We start from the raw sequence: 11,166 nt of genomic DNA, 5'->3' as shown, positions 1-11,166 counted from the left end.
CCACAGGCCAATTTTTTCGCGTGTTTCGACTTTTCCAACAGGCAGTAACCCTCTTTTCAAACTTAAATCTTTGTAAATCACTTTCGTGTAGTCTTCGTACGTATTTCATTTAAATAATGCATTAAGTTAAATTTTGATTTTTTCAAAACGTGGCAACTCTCCTAAATACACTTCAGAAATAAATCCTGTTCAAACCCATTTCGATTGGTATCCACCTTTTTATAAATAAATTAACATATTAAATAACATGAATTTAATTTTTGCAATAGGTGGCAATACTTTTCAAACATCTCAAAAAATTCTGAATGATCAAACTAACTAACTTAACACTAATTTGTTTGACGCCCATATGTTAATATTTCGTATAATTTGTCTATAAGTTAACTAAATTCGACTATTAGGTGAGGTGGAAATTCTCTTCAAAATATTTTCACCTCAACCCTCTTTTGTGACACATATTGCAATTACTTAATTTCCTTAATTCATTTTGTTTTTTAGGTTTTTAAAAAGGTAGCTCTCCTCCTACATTTAGTTAAGAAATAAATCCTCTTCATGCTTTTGAATAAAATTTTGAAAAGTAGAACCTTATTGCACATCTGCACGCCAACCCCTTTAAATTGACACATCAGTTTTGAAAATCGGTGCAGTTGTGATGACCTAGACAACAAGTCCCTTCGCGTATTGTATATATAGATAGAGAGATATCAAATCGGGTCACATAAAATCCAATAAAACAAGATACAGTACAAAAAATGTGGTACCCACACTAGCAGAATAAATCACCATTGGTGACACTTATCGAGCAAAAATGCCACTTAAACAGAAAATCTTTTTGAAAGTTGAGCATTGCAAGGGATACTGCAGAATACTTTTTGGTTCAAAATCGGTGCTGAGGTTTTTTATGAAGGATAAGTTCGAATATGTCGCTACCTAAAGGTACAAAGATGCCAAGTCCACATTTTTTCAAATTTAGTTTTAGATCTACGCAGTTTTTTCGTCTCTCCTGAATAATTTCAAAAAGTGGACTTGGCACCTTTTCATCTTTAGGTAACGATATGTATTATTTTGGTCAGACTTTCGCAGAAAAAATAACTAAAAATTTCGAAAATCTCTTAGTTCTCCTTTATAGTTAACATTTCTCGATCCCAACAGAACCTATAAACCTTTTCCGGAACTAATAATTTTAAATTAATTCCATTGGATATCAGCCAATTGGTCCTTTTGTAGAACGATCTGTAAAAACAAGTAGTCGTAATTAACAGCAGGACAATTCTTTTGTCATTCTTTTAAGTTTAGGACTGAGTTAAATAAATAAACAAAACTAACAAACCAATGTGCAATAGATAATATCTACCGACCAAGTAATATTTGCAACATTCAAAATTGTTGCGTTTTTTTCAAGATACTTTCACTCCACTTCATGCTAAAATAAAAAAGGCACTGTAAGAAAAACTTCCCACACAAGAATTTTATACAGCTTGATGCATTACGCATTTTACCAAAATACCAATAGATAGCTCTAAAAAATACAATTTTATAATTATTCAGTCTAACTAAATGCAATTCGATATCATAAAGTACAAAAGTTTCCATTTAAATGGACAAATTTCAAACTAAATTCGCTGTTTAAAATCAAATTTAACTCCATTTTTACTAAAAAAAATAAAAAAAATTGATTTCCTCATACTAACTTCAAATAACATAAAGATAAGCAGATAAGAGCTACAAAATGTACCAGATTAAATTTCAGTTAACTCTAAAAAAATTAGATCGAAAGAGCATAAAAGTAAATAAAACAAAGCAAAATAAAATAAAAAATCAAATAAGCCTGGCAATTAACAGCAGTTAGTGGAAGGCTAAGATACAATTTTCCAGCTAAACATCAAGCAGCGCTCATTTTCATTGACAGCACATATAAATAAGACCTTTTTGATGTAGCAGCAGCAGCAGCAGCAGCAGCAGCATCAGCAAGAACAGGCGCAGCACATCAGCCTACAAGCTAAAAGCATTGCATATCAGCGCCAGAAAATCCACCGAAAAAAATACTTAATTTTTTTTTTTTTGTATTTTACTTCAAGCGCATTTTAATCGCCTTTGTATTTGTATGTTGATATCAGGATTGTGTTTTTTATAAGTGTAACTTATTTTTGTTAGTTTCCGTGCAACAACGTTTTGTGCTCAAATGCTTGTAGGTTTCTTTTAACCATATTATCACCCAGGTGAGCATCATTAAGTTGGAGTTTTATTTTCCACTGATTAAACTATCGATCGCACACGCGCATCAGCAAAATATTTAAATTACCAACGAAAATTGGAATCTTTGGCGCGATGCAGTGGGTCAATATAGGAGAAATTTGTGAGAAAAAAAAAACGGGGGAATGAGACGAAGTGACAGTGACAGGATTAAAAATTATTTCATTTTAACTATTATTTAGAATCCATGTTTTGAATTTTTCAAAAGAAACTTAGGTGTACATTTAGTCACGGCTATAGGTCGGGTTGTCGCTTGTTTGAAGCGTCAAAAAATTGTTCGCTGCTTTCAAGATTTTCCAAAACTTCTAGAAAAATTGTGTACCATAGCATAATAATTGAACAACATTGTAGGAATGGTATAGGGCAGTGATGGGCAGCATTGGCAGAACTTCATAAACAAGTGTAAAAATTGTACCAGTTATAGGGCCACATAGCCAGTTATGCAACAGAAAGGAGGCATAATTTGCGTTGAAGTGCTTCTCCTGTTCTAACGTCAAAATTCTCGTCTATGAATATGCACACACATTTTGAACAAACCCGAACCACTGTGCCTTCACCTTCTTTCTACAACTCATTTTAAAATAGTTGAACCTTTATCTTAAACTATTTCTTGTTTTCTTTACGCATTTCTTGTGAAGTGCATGAGTCGATCTTAAACTAGTCGTGTACGTGATGAAATGTATTGCATGCATACATAGGCAGCTCACTCTCTGTGCAACAACAACGCGCATGGCTTGCATTGCTTACTTTGATTTTCCAAATTCGGCTTTGCGTAACCACTAAAATTCTTTCCTCCGTCGAACAATTTTTTTTTTGATTTTTACTAAATTTTTGTCTTCTTTCAAGTTGCTTGTAATTTATTTGAATCATTGTTATTTTTATCGTCATTCCCTTTATGTAGATTATCGCTTGTTTGGGCTGTTGAGTGTATCAATTCTATTCATTTTTTTTTTCTCTAGCACCGATTCATGTTATTCCTACGCCTCATTCTCCTCTCCTCAAACTCTTCTCCCCTCGTAACTTTTTTCTTGTCTGCTTATTTATTCGAAGTGTATTTAATAAAGGCAAATCTTCGAGTTTTATAGCATCGATCTATGATGCTGTTTATGTGTATCTTTAAAATCCAATTTAAAATCAAAATACGCATGAAAACAGGTAGATGCTTCGTAAATAGTTGGAGAAGCATGGAACGGGAAGGGGAGAAAGTGATGTACATACATACAGAACAATTGCACATCAAAAACAGAAAAAAAAACAAATAATTCAACCGTAGGCTGATACGTGAAGAAAGTTGAAAGGGACGATGATGCAGTGTCGAGGGTTAAGTGTTGCAACAAAGTCATAAATAAAACGCGTTGGCAAGTGGACAACTGCAACGGATGGTACAAAATGGAATTTGTACATAAATAAAAAAATTAAGATCATTCTAACAAAATACCGAATCGAACAAGTGTAGCAGTGATGCTATTTTATGATATTTCTGTGGCGCACATTGACAAGTGCAACATGGCAACTCACATGAAATATGGCCACGAAAGAGAGTTTAACTGTTAGGTGTAGAGGTAAAAGAATGTCTTAAAATCGTTTAGGTTAAATATTGGTTTCTTGTTGATTTTTTCCTTTAATTAGGAAAAGAAAAGTTTCTTTTTCCAAATTATTTATTGCCTACAACAAGGGTCTCAGCTATTGCCACTCTTGCAATTGTAAGGTCAGATGAAAGGTTTTAATGCGTAACACAAAGGACATGCAACATTTTCGAATCTCTGATCTTTGAAAAGTAAGTAAGGTTTTTTTTCCCTATTTGGTAATTGTAATTTAGAGGTGTGATTGCGGTGATAAGCCGATGGTATTTTCTGTGTTGGCAATATTAGTTTGTTCGATTGTTTTGGTATGATCCTTAAATGTCCTTTCAATAGAACAATTAAATTTATAGTTCGTACGTGATCGGCATAAGAAGTGACATTCCGCAGGGTACTCTGAAGAAATGATAAGGTTGAACATACCCAAGTAGATATTTTAACTTTTAATGCTAACTAACTTTACCACATCAGAACCTTAAATGCTCGCATGACATTTTCTTTTCTACCGAAAAATGATACCTTCTCATTACCCTCTTCGGGTAACGAAAATGCAATATTTTTTGTATAAAAGAATACGCCATTAGTTATACTGCTTATATAAAAACTAATATTTTTTTACAAATTTCTTAACCATTTAGCTTAGGAGCTCAAGCAAGCCCGGCGAACTTCGTCACGCCTAAAATTATTATTTTGTAATTCCAACATTTTCACCAACTACTCACTTTCACGATTTATCTGCTAATATTTTGGTTTGGTGATCATTGGAAGGCATATTTCCAAAATAAATTTGAAGAACATTTTCTTCTTAACTGCCTGGTTCTGGTGGTTCGTTTAACGGAGGTAATTTTAGATTGACCCCTGTATAACTACATTCTGGTATCTCCGAATTAAGCTTTAACGGATTGTAATATTGGCTAATCACATCCATTTGGTCAGTCGGAACACACAGGAGCGAGCCCTACTCAATGGTGCAGCAGGTTGATGTAAATGTTGCGAATATGAGCCAAATCAGTTCATAAATAAAATTTGTAGTAATAACTCAACACCAGCGCCACCTGGCGGTCAAATTGTGAGCCTAAGCTATCTAGAGAACAACTCAAATATATACAAAAGATTTCGTTAAATCTGCCCAACCATTTAGGAGGAGTTCACTCATAAACACACATACAAAAGAATTATATATGTATACATACAAAGATAGGTAAAAGTTTCACTAAGTTTCGGAGGTGTCACGCCCCTTTTTCCAATAAGCCTCATTTTCGTCCATGAGTATGGGATTGACTTCATATATATCCATACAAGTTCTACTACTGTTCTAATGAACACTTCCAGAGATATGTATGGCAGACATCACGCCCACATTTATATATCGAAATTTTATTTAGCCTATAACCATCCCTGGAAAGTCTGCAGTACGTGTCCAAAATTTCCAAAGTCAACAGCCAAGTAGCTTGTTGGATCTTTTTATGCATAAACCTTGAAACCTGGGGAATGTGCATAGATGAGCAAAATATTCAAGAATCCCGCATTGATGCGGCTTGTGGCTGGACGCTCGTCTACCGGGATGAACGACAGCGATGGCGATGGAGTCCCTCTCTCTCACCACAAATCCAACACCGAGTTTTCGCTGCTTTACATGGCAGCTGTAGTAGACATCACAAGGCCTCAGACATTTTCTCCCTTGTCCGTCCGACGAAGTTCTTAAATGCCGGTGATGTCAGCTTTTTTCCTTACGAGAACATCAACCGGCCGGGCAGAGGTACTTTCCCCAATAAGGATTCGGATATTCCAGAGGAGGGGGTTTCGTCCGAGGATTTATTTTAATTCTTCACTGGAAGTGGCTTTTAAGTGGTGGGTTCTAAACCCAGAACACAACCCATTGCTGGAAGGTGGTGGTTTATTAACCAAATATACGGTTATATAGCGAGCCGTTTGCTCCAAGACAAACTTTCAGGAAAATTTGGTTTCATCAATTCCCCAGCCGACTTTGTACCAGAGCTGTGTAATGATTGAATCAATTGAGTGGGCATTCTCATTTTTTTCGTTTCAAAAATGTGATTGTTTGATTTAAAAAATTTAACAACCACTCTTGAGATTGGTTACAAATTGTAAACACAAAATATGTAGTGTGTTATGGAATGGTTGACACCCATTCACATAGAGAATGTGAATGCAAAAAAAGATGTGAATCATGTATTATTGGACGTTTATGGGAATGCAATCTGTCAATATCATTCAGTACTAATACTATTTGTTGTATCAGGGTTGAAATTTTTGTACTCAAAATGTGAAACCAGAAGATTGCCATCTCCCTCAAAATAAGTAAACAAATAAATATTTGGTGCTAAAATATTTTTCTAAGTGTTTGGCCGAACTTCTGCTCAAACTTGAGGCATGAGTTCTGATTTTATAAGAAGGGTTTTCAAGGCAGAAATATACTCGAAGGTTTGCCATTGCGTGCCGAAGGACGACTGCTATTTTGGGTTATGATCTGACCAGGTATTTAACCATGGTCCTATGGAGTGGGGTACGCACATGTAATCACTCTGCTACGGCGGCCGCCGTAAGTACATGCTATACATATCGTCGTTTAAAGTACAAAACCGCGTATCAAGAAAATGCAAAACCGCGTAATTGCATAAATTATTTTCTAGAGAGTAAAGTCACCCATATTTCAAAATGGTTATCTTTTTTATAAAGCAAACGTATCTCTGGCTAGTATATTTCAGGACGAATGGATAAGAATTGAGCCAAGAGCTTTTGTGAGCAAATCCAATTTTTGGCAGCCAATGTCAGTCACACGGTTTTGCAGAATGACGATACGCGGTTTTGTACTTTAAACGACGATTTATATGTACACATATTAGATTATTTATTCTCAAAATGCATGAAAACTATAGTATGCTTGCAAACAATTAATAACATTTTGTGATAAACAGTTTTACAAATGTACTTGCACTTCAAATTTGTATTTTAATAAAGTATTAATTAAATAAATTATTATTTTAATAAATAGATATAAAGATATTTATACTTGGCAACTCTTGGACTCTTCTTCATTTGTAACAAATGACAGATGTATACAAAATAAAAAAATAATTGTATTTTTCTAATTTAAAGCAAACGGGCTTTCTTTACAAAAAAATGTAGTTAGGGATCGAATTGCGCATATTTTTTTTACAATATCAAGTGCCCACAAGAAGTGTTAAACCCATAAATAGCTTAAAAAACGCTTTCGAAAATTCGAAACGAGAGTGAAGTGCAGTGTTCAATTGTGATCGAAATTTTGTCATTAAAATAAGCAAACCAAGACCCCCGCGTCCCACTGGTTACATAATACTTGAATAGCCCCTTAATTAACATGTGTTTGTTTTGAGAACGCACGGCCAGTTAAACAGGCATGTCTGAATCGATTTCCTTCATCATTCTTAGCTATTTGATGTGCATTTTTATTGTTATGTGTTGCAAACAGACATTTTAGGAACTAAATGGGTTCTAATCTATGTACTCAAGCGCACTTATTTTTAACAGTTTCCAGTTTATGTAATATTAATCAAAACAGCTTTTATTTATTTTATTTATTATGTGATTTCTGGAAGCGTTGAATACAAAAAAGGGCTGTGACTGGGTTTATGTAATTTGAAATTGTGTTGATGATTACTAATAATAATAGAAAGGCGCTTACATATCGACACAACTAAAAATTTCATATATTTCAGTAGAGCCAATTAAAGATTTTTTGTTTCGTAATTTAGCAATAATATGTCTTGGAACGTAATTATTCCGGATTATATGCAGTCATACTGTAAGCTTTCAAATTATGTATTTTTCTAAACCTGAAATTTTGAATTGCGCCGTTATTGCAGAGGACCATCGACATATGTTAGTGTTTGGCCGAGCTACTCCTCCGATTGTGGCATGCGCCTTGATGTTGTCGCACAAAGGGAAGGGACCTACAGTTTTACGCCGACTCCTGCCGGGGGCCGACCACTATTACAAAAAACATTTTATTTTTTTTTGTTGGCCGGAAATGGGCTCGGATGCTCACCCTGCGGAATGGTAGTGCGCACTTCTAACCACTACACCACAGCGATCGCCTAATTAATTTTAATCATTAATCGCGATTAAACATTTATTCGTTAATTTTTAGTCATTCATAGACTAACATTTTGTCGACAATACTCGCATAAGATAGTCACAAATTTTCACAAAAGAGAAAAGTGATTTTCTTCAAAACTTTTGAATGACGTCTTGACTGAACTTACTAATTCGGAATTTCTACTATTACTTATAGAGTAGGCTATTCATAAAGTCTGGGTAATGATATAAAAATTTTTCTATTTTAAGTTCCATAAATATAAGGAGACTTTTATTGTTTAATTTATTTTTTGCACATAAACTTGTATCTTGAACTTCTTTTTCCAAAAAGTGAGGATGTCAAAATTTCAATAGATATCGGATGTACGGTAATTTTCCAAAGAGATCTCCTAATAGATAAGTTCATGAAAATTGTTCCAAACGAAAACTTAAAACTGATAAAAAAAAATAATAACTAAATTTAACTAATTTATATTAGAGGTTTGAAGTTTATCCCACTGTAAGTATGAAATCTTCATGATAAAAACATAACAAGGTAAAACCATTGAGAGGCAGTCTGACGTTTGCCAACAATATAGTTTTAAAATCAAAACTCAAACTCACACACACATTCTCATTTTCAATCTCAAACAACAACAATTGTGAACAATTTAATTTTTTTATTTTCAATTTTATATGATTTTAAAATGTTGGCAAACGTCAGAACAAAATCATGGCCGACGAATTGAGAGAATGAATTTACCTTGTAATGTTTTTATCATGGAAATCTTCAGCTATGTGTTTCCATTGTCACTTTTTCGTAGCCATATCAACAGCCTGACAATTAAGAAGATTGTGACGTCTCATGCTACCATACGCAATATCTTAAATCCTTCAAATTTTCTTATTAACCTTTTGTTTGTTAAAAACATTTTCTTCTTAGATTCGAAACTGGATCAAGCAAAATTGCCTTTGTTTTTGACTAAGAGATGCTCAATAAGCTCAGAATTGTAGTTCTCATTTGCATACATAACAATAAATTATTAATTTTTGTTTCACACCAACTCCAATATTGAATAGTAAAATATATTTTAATCTTACCCAAATAAACAACGATTTAGTTCAATCGTCAACCACATATAGAGTATAGGGTGGTAATGTGTTAAAGTTTTAAAGTTTTTAAACGTAAAATGACGGCTAATACCTTTTTAAGCGTTTTGTAATTTAACCAAAACTCATTAGCATCCACTCAAGCAAGGAATTATTTACTTTTCAACATGCATTAGCAGAGTGAACTTCTATTTTGTTTACAATTTGGTTGTCAAACACACTACATCGGACCTTTTGACACATTTACCAGAATTTACCACCAGGTAGCTTCTGACAAAGAGATGACCTTACTTACTCTCTTATTTGTCCTCTCAGTTGCCAGAAAACCATGTACGATTTCCGGTAAAATCTGGAAATTCTGCTAAAAAATGTTAATTTCGGACTCATGCGGGTTTACAACTAAATAATATTGGGGATACTTTTGAGGTGTTTGAAGAGGGTTGCGACCTGTTTGAAACTAAATTTATTTATAATAATCATATCTTGGCCTTGACACTTTTGCTAAGTTTTGGCCGAGCTTCTCCTCCGATTTGTAGCGTGCGCCTTTGCTGTCACACAAATGGGCGGGACCTACAAACTACGCCGACGCCGAACGGCGATACAATCGCGCGATTTTTTATTAAAAATTTTCATTATTTATCGAAGTATTGATTTTTATGAAAAAAGCGCCGCAGGCGAAAATTTTTAATAAAAAATCGCGCGATTTTTTATTAAAAATTTTCACTTTTTAACATATGGTTTAAAAAAACATATTTATTTATTAGATGTGTGGTGTTATTTTGTTAGATGTGGCAGCACCCTTCTAATGTCAGTGTGAAACCATGGTTGAATCAACAGTTCTGTATTCACAATGTGCGTATACATATATAAGTGCGTGATAATTGTTAAAACTTACTTAATTTAGTAAAAATACATTATAAATTTAAAAAATATGTTTACATTTCATTGTGCTGGCTTTTAATGCAACTATTTTGCCGAAGTGTGTACATAAATAAAGTGTTTATTGTGTGAAATAGCGTCGAGAGGTTAGTTCAATTTACTAACTTTAACAACAAATAACTTAAAATCTATAAGTCTGCTGCGGCTAAAAGTATATATATTTACAATCAGGAGAACTCCCTCTATCGTTCCATACCCTTCTTAATGCCGAACTCCGGGGATGCCAAACTAAATTGCAGCCCTAATGATTGGTACTGAGTTAAAGAATGCACACACATAAAAGATTGCAGCCTTTTCAATACTCATTCAGTGTAAAACCTTTTTTTGATTGGGCATTGGTTTTTTCAATCTTGCTATGAATATGTTGATGTGTGAATTCATAACTGCTTTGAGAGAATGGAAAATTCAAAAATTTTAAACCTCAATCCTAAGCGAAGAATAAGTAATGAAAACTGGATAGAAAAAAATTGTTGATTTAAAATTGAAAATGATTTCACACTTACACAGCTCTGCTTTATACGCAAATATAAATTTACCACTCACATTTCCACCGTTTCAATGGATTTCAATCATTGACTGTAAATTGGCTTCGCAGTTTAAAGCTATTAAAACTAGTTATAAGAGAATTTTCAAATTTTTCATAAACTAACGAGATTCATTAAAACTAACTTACTTTCATACGGTTAATCAGTCAAAATCGATTTAATTAACTCAATTACAACTTCAATTCATTATTGATACATCATAACTTACAACCACAACTACAAATGTACATATGTATGTATAAACACTCATGAAACATGCCTGGACTTCTCTAATAATGCTTACAAGCTCAATTGAAGTATAGAATGAGAGTATCACAAATCGAATAAAAAAATAATAAAAAAATAAAACCAACTCGCAATTTATATGCCTGCTTGACTTTTAAATAAATTACCAGAAATTTGCCGTCAAACGAGTTAAAATTGGCACCCCATTACGCGAGTAATGCGTTGAGATTTATCAGCAACTATCGAAAGGCAAGAGCGCACACAGCAGAATTGCAATACCTACAAACATACAAACGAGCGAGCGCATGTACCTAAATAGTTTTAAGAGTTGACGTCAGGAAGAAAAAGTGGTTTTGGAAAAATCGTTTTTCAATCGGCGAGAAACTCAATTAATCAAAGCAGCAAAACGGTGCAACAATTACAACAAGAAAAACTAC

Source organism: Rhagoletis pomonella, unplaced genomic scaffold (assembly GCF_013731165.1).
Source record: "Rhagoletis pomonella isolate Grant_MI unplaced genomic scaffold, Rhpom_1.0 Rhpom_scaffold_00005, whole genome shotgun sequence".
Taxonomy (NCBI): Eukaryota; Metazoa; Arthropoda; class Insecta; order Diptera; family Tephritidae; genus Rhagoletis; species Rhagoletis pomonella.
This window is presented reverse-complemented; position numbering follows the sequence as displayed.